The 8,296-nt window shown below is 29.9% G+C and overlaps 1 pseudogene; it reads right to left on the reverse strand.

Annotated features, from left to right (window-relative positions):
* LOC107657203 (clathrin heavy chain 1-like) overlaps positions 1-8,296 on the reverse strand; it is a 50,828-nt pseudogene that overhangs the window by 23,787 nt on the left and 18,745 nt on the right.

Consider the following 8,296-nt stretch of genomic DNA (forward strand, 5'->3'; position numbering starts at 1 on the left):
AAGGGAGTTTGCAAATGTGATATTGATTTAATACAGCAGTTGACGTGTTTTGATACCGGTTTCTTTTCTCCACTTCCTCCACCAGCTGGTCAGTGCTGAAATCTCCTCGTACGGCGAGGATCAGACTCTTGATGGTGTCCTCGGAGCAGTCGACATCCAGCAGACCCCCGACCACCACCGGCAGCCGGCTGGGATTGACCTGCAGCAGCACAAACACACATATGTGAACTCTCCAGATCAGCAGCGTGTGCTTCTCGTGTTCAGGACTTTCAGCGTACCTTCTGTACGTAGATCTCGATGTATTTCTGCAGGCTGTTGCGGTACAGGTAGAGCACGAGATCGTGGACGAAATCGAAGCGGTCGCACACGATGATGAGAGGAAGCTGATCTGTGAGTTTGGCTTCCTGTGCAACGACACAAATACAAACACAAATGTGAGCCTGGAGCACAAAAGCAGTCTTAAGTCGCTGGGGTATATTTGTAGCAATAGCCAACAATACATTGTATGGGTCAAAATTATTGATTTTTCTTTAATGCCAAAAATCATTAGGATATTAAGTAAAGATCATGTTCCATGAAGATATTTTGTAAATTTCCTACCGTAAATATATCAAAACGTAATTTTTGATTATTAATATGCATTGCTAAGAACTTCATTTGAACAACTTTAAAGATGATTTTCTCAATACTTTGATTTTTTTGCACCCTCAGATTCCAGATTTTCAAATAGTTGTATCTCAGCCAAATATTGTCCTATCCTAACAAACCAGACATCAATGGAAAGCTTATTTATTCAATAAGTTTTAAAAAAAATCTAATTCAGAACTAATGTTAAATGCCACATAGTATTCAGTTTTGTTAAATGACACTTGTCAATAATTCCAATTTACACAATACAAATTAATTTAGTTTTGTCATATTATAAGCTCCATACATCACAAAGCAAGCTACATTTCTATTGTCAAAAGAATTATAATGCATTTAGATATTCAAAGCAGTAGAGTGCAAGACACCAATAAACAATTAATGGTTACACTTTATTTTAAGGTGTCTTTGTTACAGTGTAATTATACATTTAAGTACTGAGTAATATTAATTTACTACATGTACTTACTATAGGGTCAGGATTAGGGTTACTTGCATATAATTATGTATAATTAATTGTTATTATAATAGTAAGTACATGTAACGTGTAACAAGGACACCTTAAAATAAAGTGTTACCCAATTAATAAACAATTATTATATTATGAATTATCATCACAATTATAATAAAAGAGCAATGCAAAAGGGGGAAATTGTTATTTATGTAATTAAATTGTTAACGATTAAATTAAAAAATGTAAAATTAAGCTAATGTTGAATGTTTAATTTATTGTTATTAACTCAATTCAAATAAATCAATTGTTAATAATTAAATTGTAAACTGTACATTTAAGCCAGTGTTTAATGTTTACTGTTATTAATTCAATTCAATGTATTCAATTAAAATAAACTGTTAATTGTTAATAATTAATGTAAAAATTTAAATATAAGCTAAATGTTTATTTTATTGTTAATTATTCAATTCAGTTCAGTCGATTTAAATAAATTCTCAATAATTAAACATTTAAATTTAGATAATGTTGAATTTTATTGATTTTTATTGTTATTAACTATTTATTTTAATTAACTGAATTAATTTAATCAGCAATAAACATTCAATATTGGCTTAAATTTAATTTTTTTATTTAATTATTAGCTATTTATTTTAATTAATGATATAATAATGATTAATTATTTTATAAACAAAAAATAGTAATAATTATTGAGTATTAAAATAACAATACAATTATTTCACTTAAAACTTAAAAAATACAATGCAAATATTTACATTTACATTTTAATTTTCTTTTATTTCTTTTCTACTTTTTTATTTTTTTAAAACAATATTTCAGCATTTTCAAACCTAAAATCTGCAAAATGTACATTTTTAATTTAATTATTAGCAATTTATTTTAATTAATGGATTGAATTGAATTAATAACAATAAAATAAACATTAGCTTAACATTTAAAAAAAAATTAACCACATAATTTAATTGATCTAATTGAGTTGAATTAATAATTAAATAAAAAAAATTAAATTAAGCTAATGTTGAATGTTTATTTTATTCTTATTAATCCAATTTAATTCATTCAATTAATTAAAATACATTGTTAATAATTAAATAAACTGTCAATGTACGCTAATGTTTATTTTATTGTTATATATTCAGTTCAACTCATTAAAATAAATGGTTAATTAAATGTAAAAATGTAAATGTGAGTTATATCTAATGTTTATTTTATTATTATTCATTTAATTCAATAAATGAAAATATATTGTTAATTTGAGTGTTGCACCAATAAAAGTCACATATTTGATGGCAGAAGCACTGAACTGGATTTTATCGAGCTGACCGCATTAATGCGTTTGGTTTCTCGAGTCTCGAGTACCTTGAGGAAGTTCTTGACGCGCTCGGCGTTGTAGCAGCTGCTCTCTCGACAGATGCGCTCCACCTCTTTGATCTGCCCCGTCTTACACGCCGCCTGAATGTACTTGAAGTGCACATCAGGGTCCTGACTGAAGTTCACGATAGAGCCCAGAAAATAAAACAGACCTGAAAGAGACCCACAGAAATGAGGAATCGTTCAAAGCCGCCTCGAACCCCTCTGCAGCTCGTGAGCGTCTCACCCTCGAAACTCTTGAAGGACTTGAAAAGCTCCACCAGCGTCTGCGTTCCCAGCTGCTCGTGGTACTTGGTGGCGATCTGAACGCTCAGCTGCAGGTTCTGACGCAGGTTTGCGGCCAACATGGCCCTTAAACACTCGACAGAGTCACCCACAGACAGAGAGCCGAAGAAATTCACCAACCACTGACAGACAATGAGAAGAAAAAAAAACGTAAATCTTCAATACTCCTCTGACAGACTTCTTGAATTCAATTTAAATTTAAACATTTAAAAATTTGAATTTAAAAATGTAACAATTTGAATTTCAAATACTCTTGATATTCACACACAAAGGGTTACTCTGCAATAAAAATACACTGCAAGCTTCAAAACTCAAAACTAACTCCCCAGTTTAAAATATAAATGATTCTGAAACACTAGGATCTGAAATCTGTCACAATTTCCCCTCGACACGCTCTTAACATGCCTCATCCTCGTCTGTAATCAAAGAGGAGCTTCTGAAAAACTCGCGTCTGTCCATCAATCACAAGAGCGAAATGAAAGACCTTTTTCGGTGCAAAAAACGTTGCTAGCTTTATAAACTAACCTCGAGAAACATAATATACAAATGTGAAACTGCATTCCATGGGATAATATATACTGTAAGGTAGGGCTGGGCGATATAGCTAAAAAATATATCAACGATATATGTTTCATAACGTTCGGTATCGATAATTATTGACATTTTTTATAACCTTTTTTAAAACAGAGCAATAGAAAAAAATGTTTACATTTAACCACTGTATTTTTAATTTGCCCACTTTATTAAGTCAAACAACAAATATATATATATATATTTATTTTTATTTTTTTTACAGTTAAACACAAAATAAAATTTAAATATATCCTTTCTTATGTTTTATATGCAGATTAAATAAGTCTTAAGGAAACTTTTGACTTGTTTCCCGAGGCCACAAGAGGGCGAAATGAGCAAAATAATGCAGCGCATTAATTGTCGATTCAAATAACTGTCTATAAAATCGTGCATAACGTCGAAATTAACATATATAAATCAAATATAATTTTGTAAACTGCATAAACAATTATGAACAAAACAGCATCATGTGTTTATGCCATGCCTATATCGTGCGCTATATCGAACATGTTTTATATCGTTATCGATGAAGGTGTACCGTCGATAAATATCGATACTGTTTTATCGCCCAGGCCTGCTGTAAGGGCTCATGTACAGACGTGTTTTATTTTAGTTTATGCATTAGTGAATCAAGCCAGTGACTAAACGATCAAAGCTCGTTCTCTTTATTATTGTAGTCTATAAGCAGGGGTCTGGTTCTCATGAGACTGCACACATAGTGTGTGTGACCCATTAAATATAACTATAAACAATAAAACAATTAATAACTGTGATAATAGTATTATTGTACTTCATTTATTTTGTTATTTACTTTATTTTGTTATTTTTTTTAAATAATAAACAAAAAATAGTGTGATAATATATTATATTTTAAAATAATTATTGAGTATTAAAATAGCAATACAATTATTTCACTTAAAACTTAAAAAATACAATGCAAATATTTACATTTTTTTAAATTTCTTTTCTACTTTTGTATTTTTTTTATACAATTTTCAGCATTTTCAAACCTAAAATCTGCAAGCTTTTATTTTGGCGGGTTGCCGAATTATTATTCTAATTAAAATAAATTGTTAATAGTTGAATAATTTTTTTTTTTATTAAGCTAATGTTGAATGTTTATTTTATTGTTATTAATCCAATTTAATTCATTCAATTAATTAAAATACATTGTTAATAATTAAATTAAAAACGGTCAATGTAAGCTAATGTTTAATGTTTATTTTATTGTTATATATTCAGTTCAACTCATTCAATTAATTTAAATAAATGGTTAATTAAATGTAAAAATGTAAATGTAAGTAATATCTAATGTTTATTTTATTGTTATATATTCAGTTCAACTCATTCAATTAATTAAAATAAATGGTTAATTAAATGTAAAAATGTAAATGTAAGTTATATCTAATGTTTATTTTATTATTATATGTGACCCTGGAGCACAAAAGCAGTGTTAAGTCGCTGGGGTATATTTGTATTATTAATCCAATTTAATTCATTCAATTAATTAAAATACATTGTTAATAATTAAATTAAAAACGGTCAATGTAAGCTAATGTTTAATGTTTATTTTATTGTTATATATTCAGTTCAACTCATTCAATTAATTTAAATAAATGGTTAATTAAATGTAAAAATGTAAATGTAAGTTATATCTAATGTTTATTTTATTATTATATGTGAGCCTGGAGCACAAAAGCAGTGTTAAGTCGCTGGGGTATATTTGTAGCAATAGCCAAAAAACCATACATCAATGGAAAGCTTATTTATTCGGCTTTCAGATGATGTATAAATCTCAATTTCACAAAATTTACCCTTAAAGACTGGTTTTGTGCTCCAGGGTCACATATATGAAAATATATTGTTCATTTGTTTTTAAAAAATGCATTTTTTTATTACCATAACTCATCATCTGTATTAATGCTTCTGTTAATATTGAGCGTTATTGCGCCAATAAAAGTCACATATATGATGACAGAAGCACTGAACTGGATTTTATCGAGCTGACTGCATTAATGCGTTTGAGACTGTGTTTGGCTGCGACCTCTGACGCTCTAAATATGATTCTATAATCAACACTGTTCATGATTAGTTCATCTTGGCAGCCGTTATAGTAAAAATGCAGTAAAACTTTTCAAAAGAGTTCCACATGCAATGACCGTTTTTGATGAAAAACCACTAAGATTCTAAGCGCAGCTCAGGAAACATTATAAAATGATTTTAACCAAGCATTTCCTGAGCGCTTTAGCTCTCACACACACAGACACACCTCGGGGTTGAGCAGGTGTGTGTGTACGACGGCCCGTTTGATGTCGTAGGGGTCGCTGTAATGCTCCAGAGCTCTCTGCAGTAAACCGGCTTTCTCACACAGCTGAGCGATGTGAGCGCGCTCGTAGTGAGTGAGCATCTGATTGCCCAGGATCGCGTCTGCGACCTGCAAACACACGCACATAACAAACACAACAGCCAAAAGTCTTGTGGTCATGTGCATTTGAAGTGTTTTCAGACAATCAAAATAGACAGCAGAGAGCTAAGCCAGCCTAAAACTACTAAACGATCACCTTTAAGCTAAACTTCATCAACAAAACGCAAAACACATCCAAACTAAACATTCATGTTGACATTTTAATTCTGACCAAAAACTGTGATTTCAACATGATTTTCTAACTTACATTGACCATTCTCTGCAGTGTTGATATTTTTTGCTAAAAATGATTAAAAATCGTTTTCATTAATTGAAATAGCATGAAAATGAAAATATAAATATTAGATGAAAAACTCACACTTAAACTTAAAAAAAAATGTAATTAAAAATCAGAAATGTTTTAAAGTGAAATATTTAAAAAATGTAAATATTTATAAATGAGCTTTATAAATATAACAATTTATAAACATCAATAAATACTATAATAGTATATAGTTATCAGATGATCCAAAAAATGCTATCAATAAATATTATAATATAATATAAATAATACTAAAATAACACTGCTTCTCAGATTGTCCAAGTTGAAAAAAATTTAAATGAAAACTGAAAATATAAAAATAAAAACTTTATAAATACTACAGTAGTATATAAAGCATACTAAAATAACACTGGTTCTCAGATGGTTCAAGTTAACAAGTTTCTAATGTTGTGGTGGGACTCGTGTTGGCTCATCTTGTGTAAATCTGCTGTGAACGCATCAGTGTGTGTTTGATCGGTTCACCTGAGGGGCGTGAATGAGGTTCATCTCCAGGAGGCGTGTCTGCAGAGGCCCCTCCTCCGGCCTGTTGTTCTTCAGAGCTTCCAATAGGAATGAAGTGCACTGCTGCACTAGATTCCCCTCCATGAAGACATCCACCACCTCAAACACACACACACACACACACACACACACACACACACGGTGATAAGTGCAGTCGCAGTGTAGAGCATTGTTATTTTTAGAGACACTGTTATAGTTTTTTTTTATATTTAAAATGAGTTTTTATTTTTATATTTTCCATTTTAATTTTAATTAAGTTTTATTAACTAGTTTTTAATTTTATATTTTCAGTTTGCATTTTAATTTTAGTTAAAGTTGTAGCTACTCATTTTTAGTTTTATATTTAGTTTTAATTTTAAAGTTTTAGTAACTCGTTTTTATATTTTCTGTTTTTATTTTAATTTTAAATAAAGTTTTAATAACTAATTTTTATATTTTCTGTTTTCATTTTAAATTTAGTTAACGTTTTAGCTACTCATTTTTAGTTTGATATTTTGTTTTTAGTTTAATTGTAATTAAAGTTTTAGTAACTAATTTTTATATTTTCTGTTTTTATTTTAATTTGAATTAAGTTTTAGTAGCTAGTTTTTAATTTTATATTTTCAGTTTTCATTTAAATTTTAATTAAAGTTATAGCTACTCATTTTTAGTTTTATATTTTGTTTTTAGTTTCATTTTAATTAAGTTTTAATAACTCATTTTTATATTTTCTGTTTTAATTTTAATTTTAGTTAAAGATTTAGCTACTCATTTTTAGTTTTATATTTTGTTTTCATTTTAATTTTAAAGTTTTAGTAACTCGTTTTTATATTTTCTGTTTTTATTTTAATTTTAAATAGTTTTAATAACTAATTTTTATATTTTCTGTTTTCATTTTAATTTTAAATAGTTTTAATAACTAATTTTTATATTTTCCGTTTTAATTTTAATTTTAAAATTTTAGTTTATATTTTCTGTTTTTATTTGAGCGTGTTTTTGTCATTTTTATTTTATTTATTTATTTTAAATATATCTGTATTTTTTCCCAGTTAAAGTTTATTTCAAGTAACAAAAAATATATTTTTTTATGGTTTTAGTTTTAGTTAACTAGAAAGTGAATATGAAGATTTTTGGGACGCAAACATTTAAGTGCACTAGATGGATTTCACTCTAGAAATGTCTGTGTTTGTTACCTGGTTGATGTTGACGAGCGGTTCTTCATCCTGAACCAGCATCTGAGCGAACTGAAGGCCCTGACCAGGACTGGATCTCATCACACTCCTCAACAGCATCAGCCAGTCTGGAGAATATCCCATCTGCCCCGAAAACAACACGTCAATCACGCCGGAGCAGAGACACAGATGAGGGAGGAACAGAGCTTTTGAAGGGAACGCCACGCCGGTACCTTCTTAGCATAGAGCACTATCTTCTGGAACTGAGCCGTCTCAGCAAAGCACTGGATGACTTTCGCAGGAACATTCGCTCGCAGGTAAACGCTGAGGGCCAGAGTGATGTCAGCGGCCCTCACCAGATCACCCAACTCCTCCGAGCACTCCAGCTGCAGGGCATAATGGGAAAAAACCAACACTCAGGACTCACTGTTAACTAAATCTAAAACTAAAACTGTTAAAGGGGTGGTTCATTGTGATTTCACTTTTTTAATGTTAGTTAGTGTGTAATGTTGCTGTTTGAGCATAAACAATATCTGCAAAGTTACGAAGCT

Source organism: Sinocyclocheilus anshuiensis, unplaced genomic scaffold (genome assembly GCF_001515605.1).
Source record: "Sinocyclocheilus anshuiensis isolate Anshui unplaced genomic scaffold, SAMN03320099.WGS_v1.1 scaffold3011, whole genome shotgun sequence".
Taxonomy (NCBI): Eukaryota; Metazoa; Chordata; class Actinopteri; order Cypriniformes; family Cyprinidae; genus Sinocyclocheilus; species Sinocyclocheilus anshuiensis.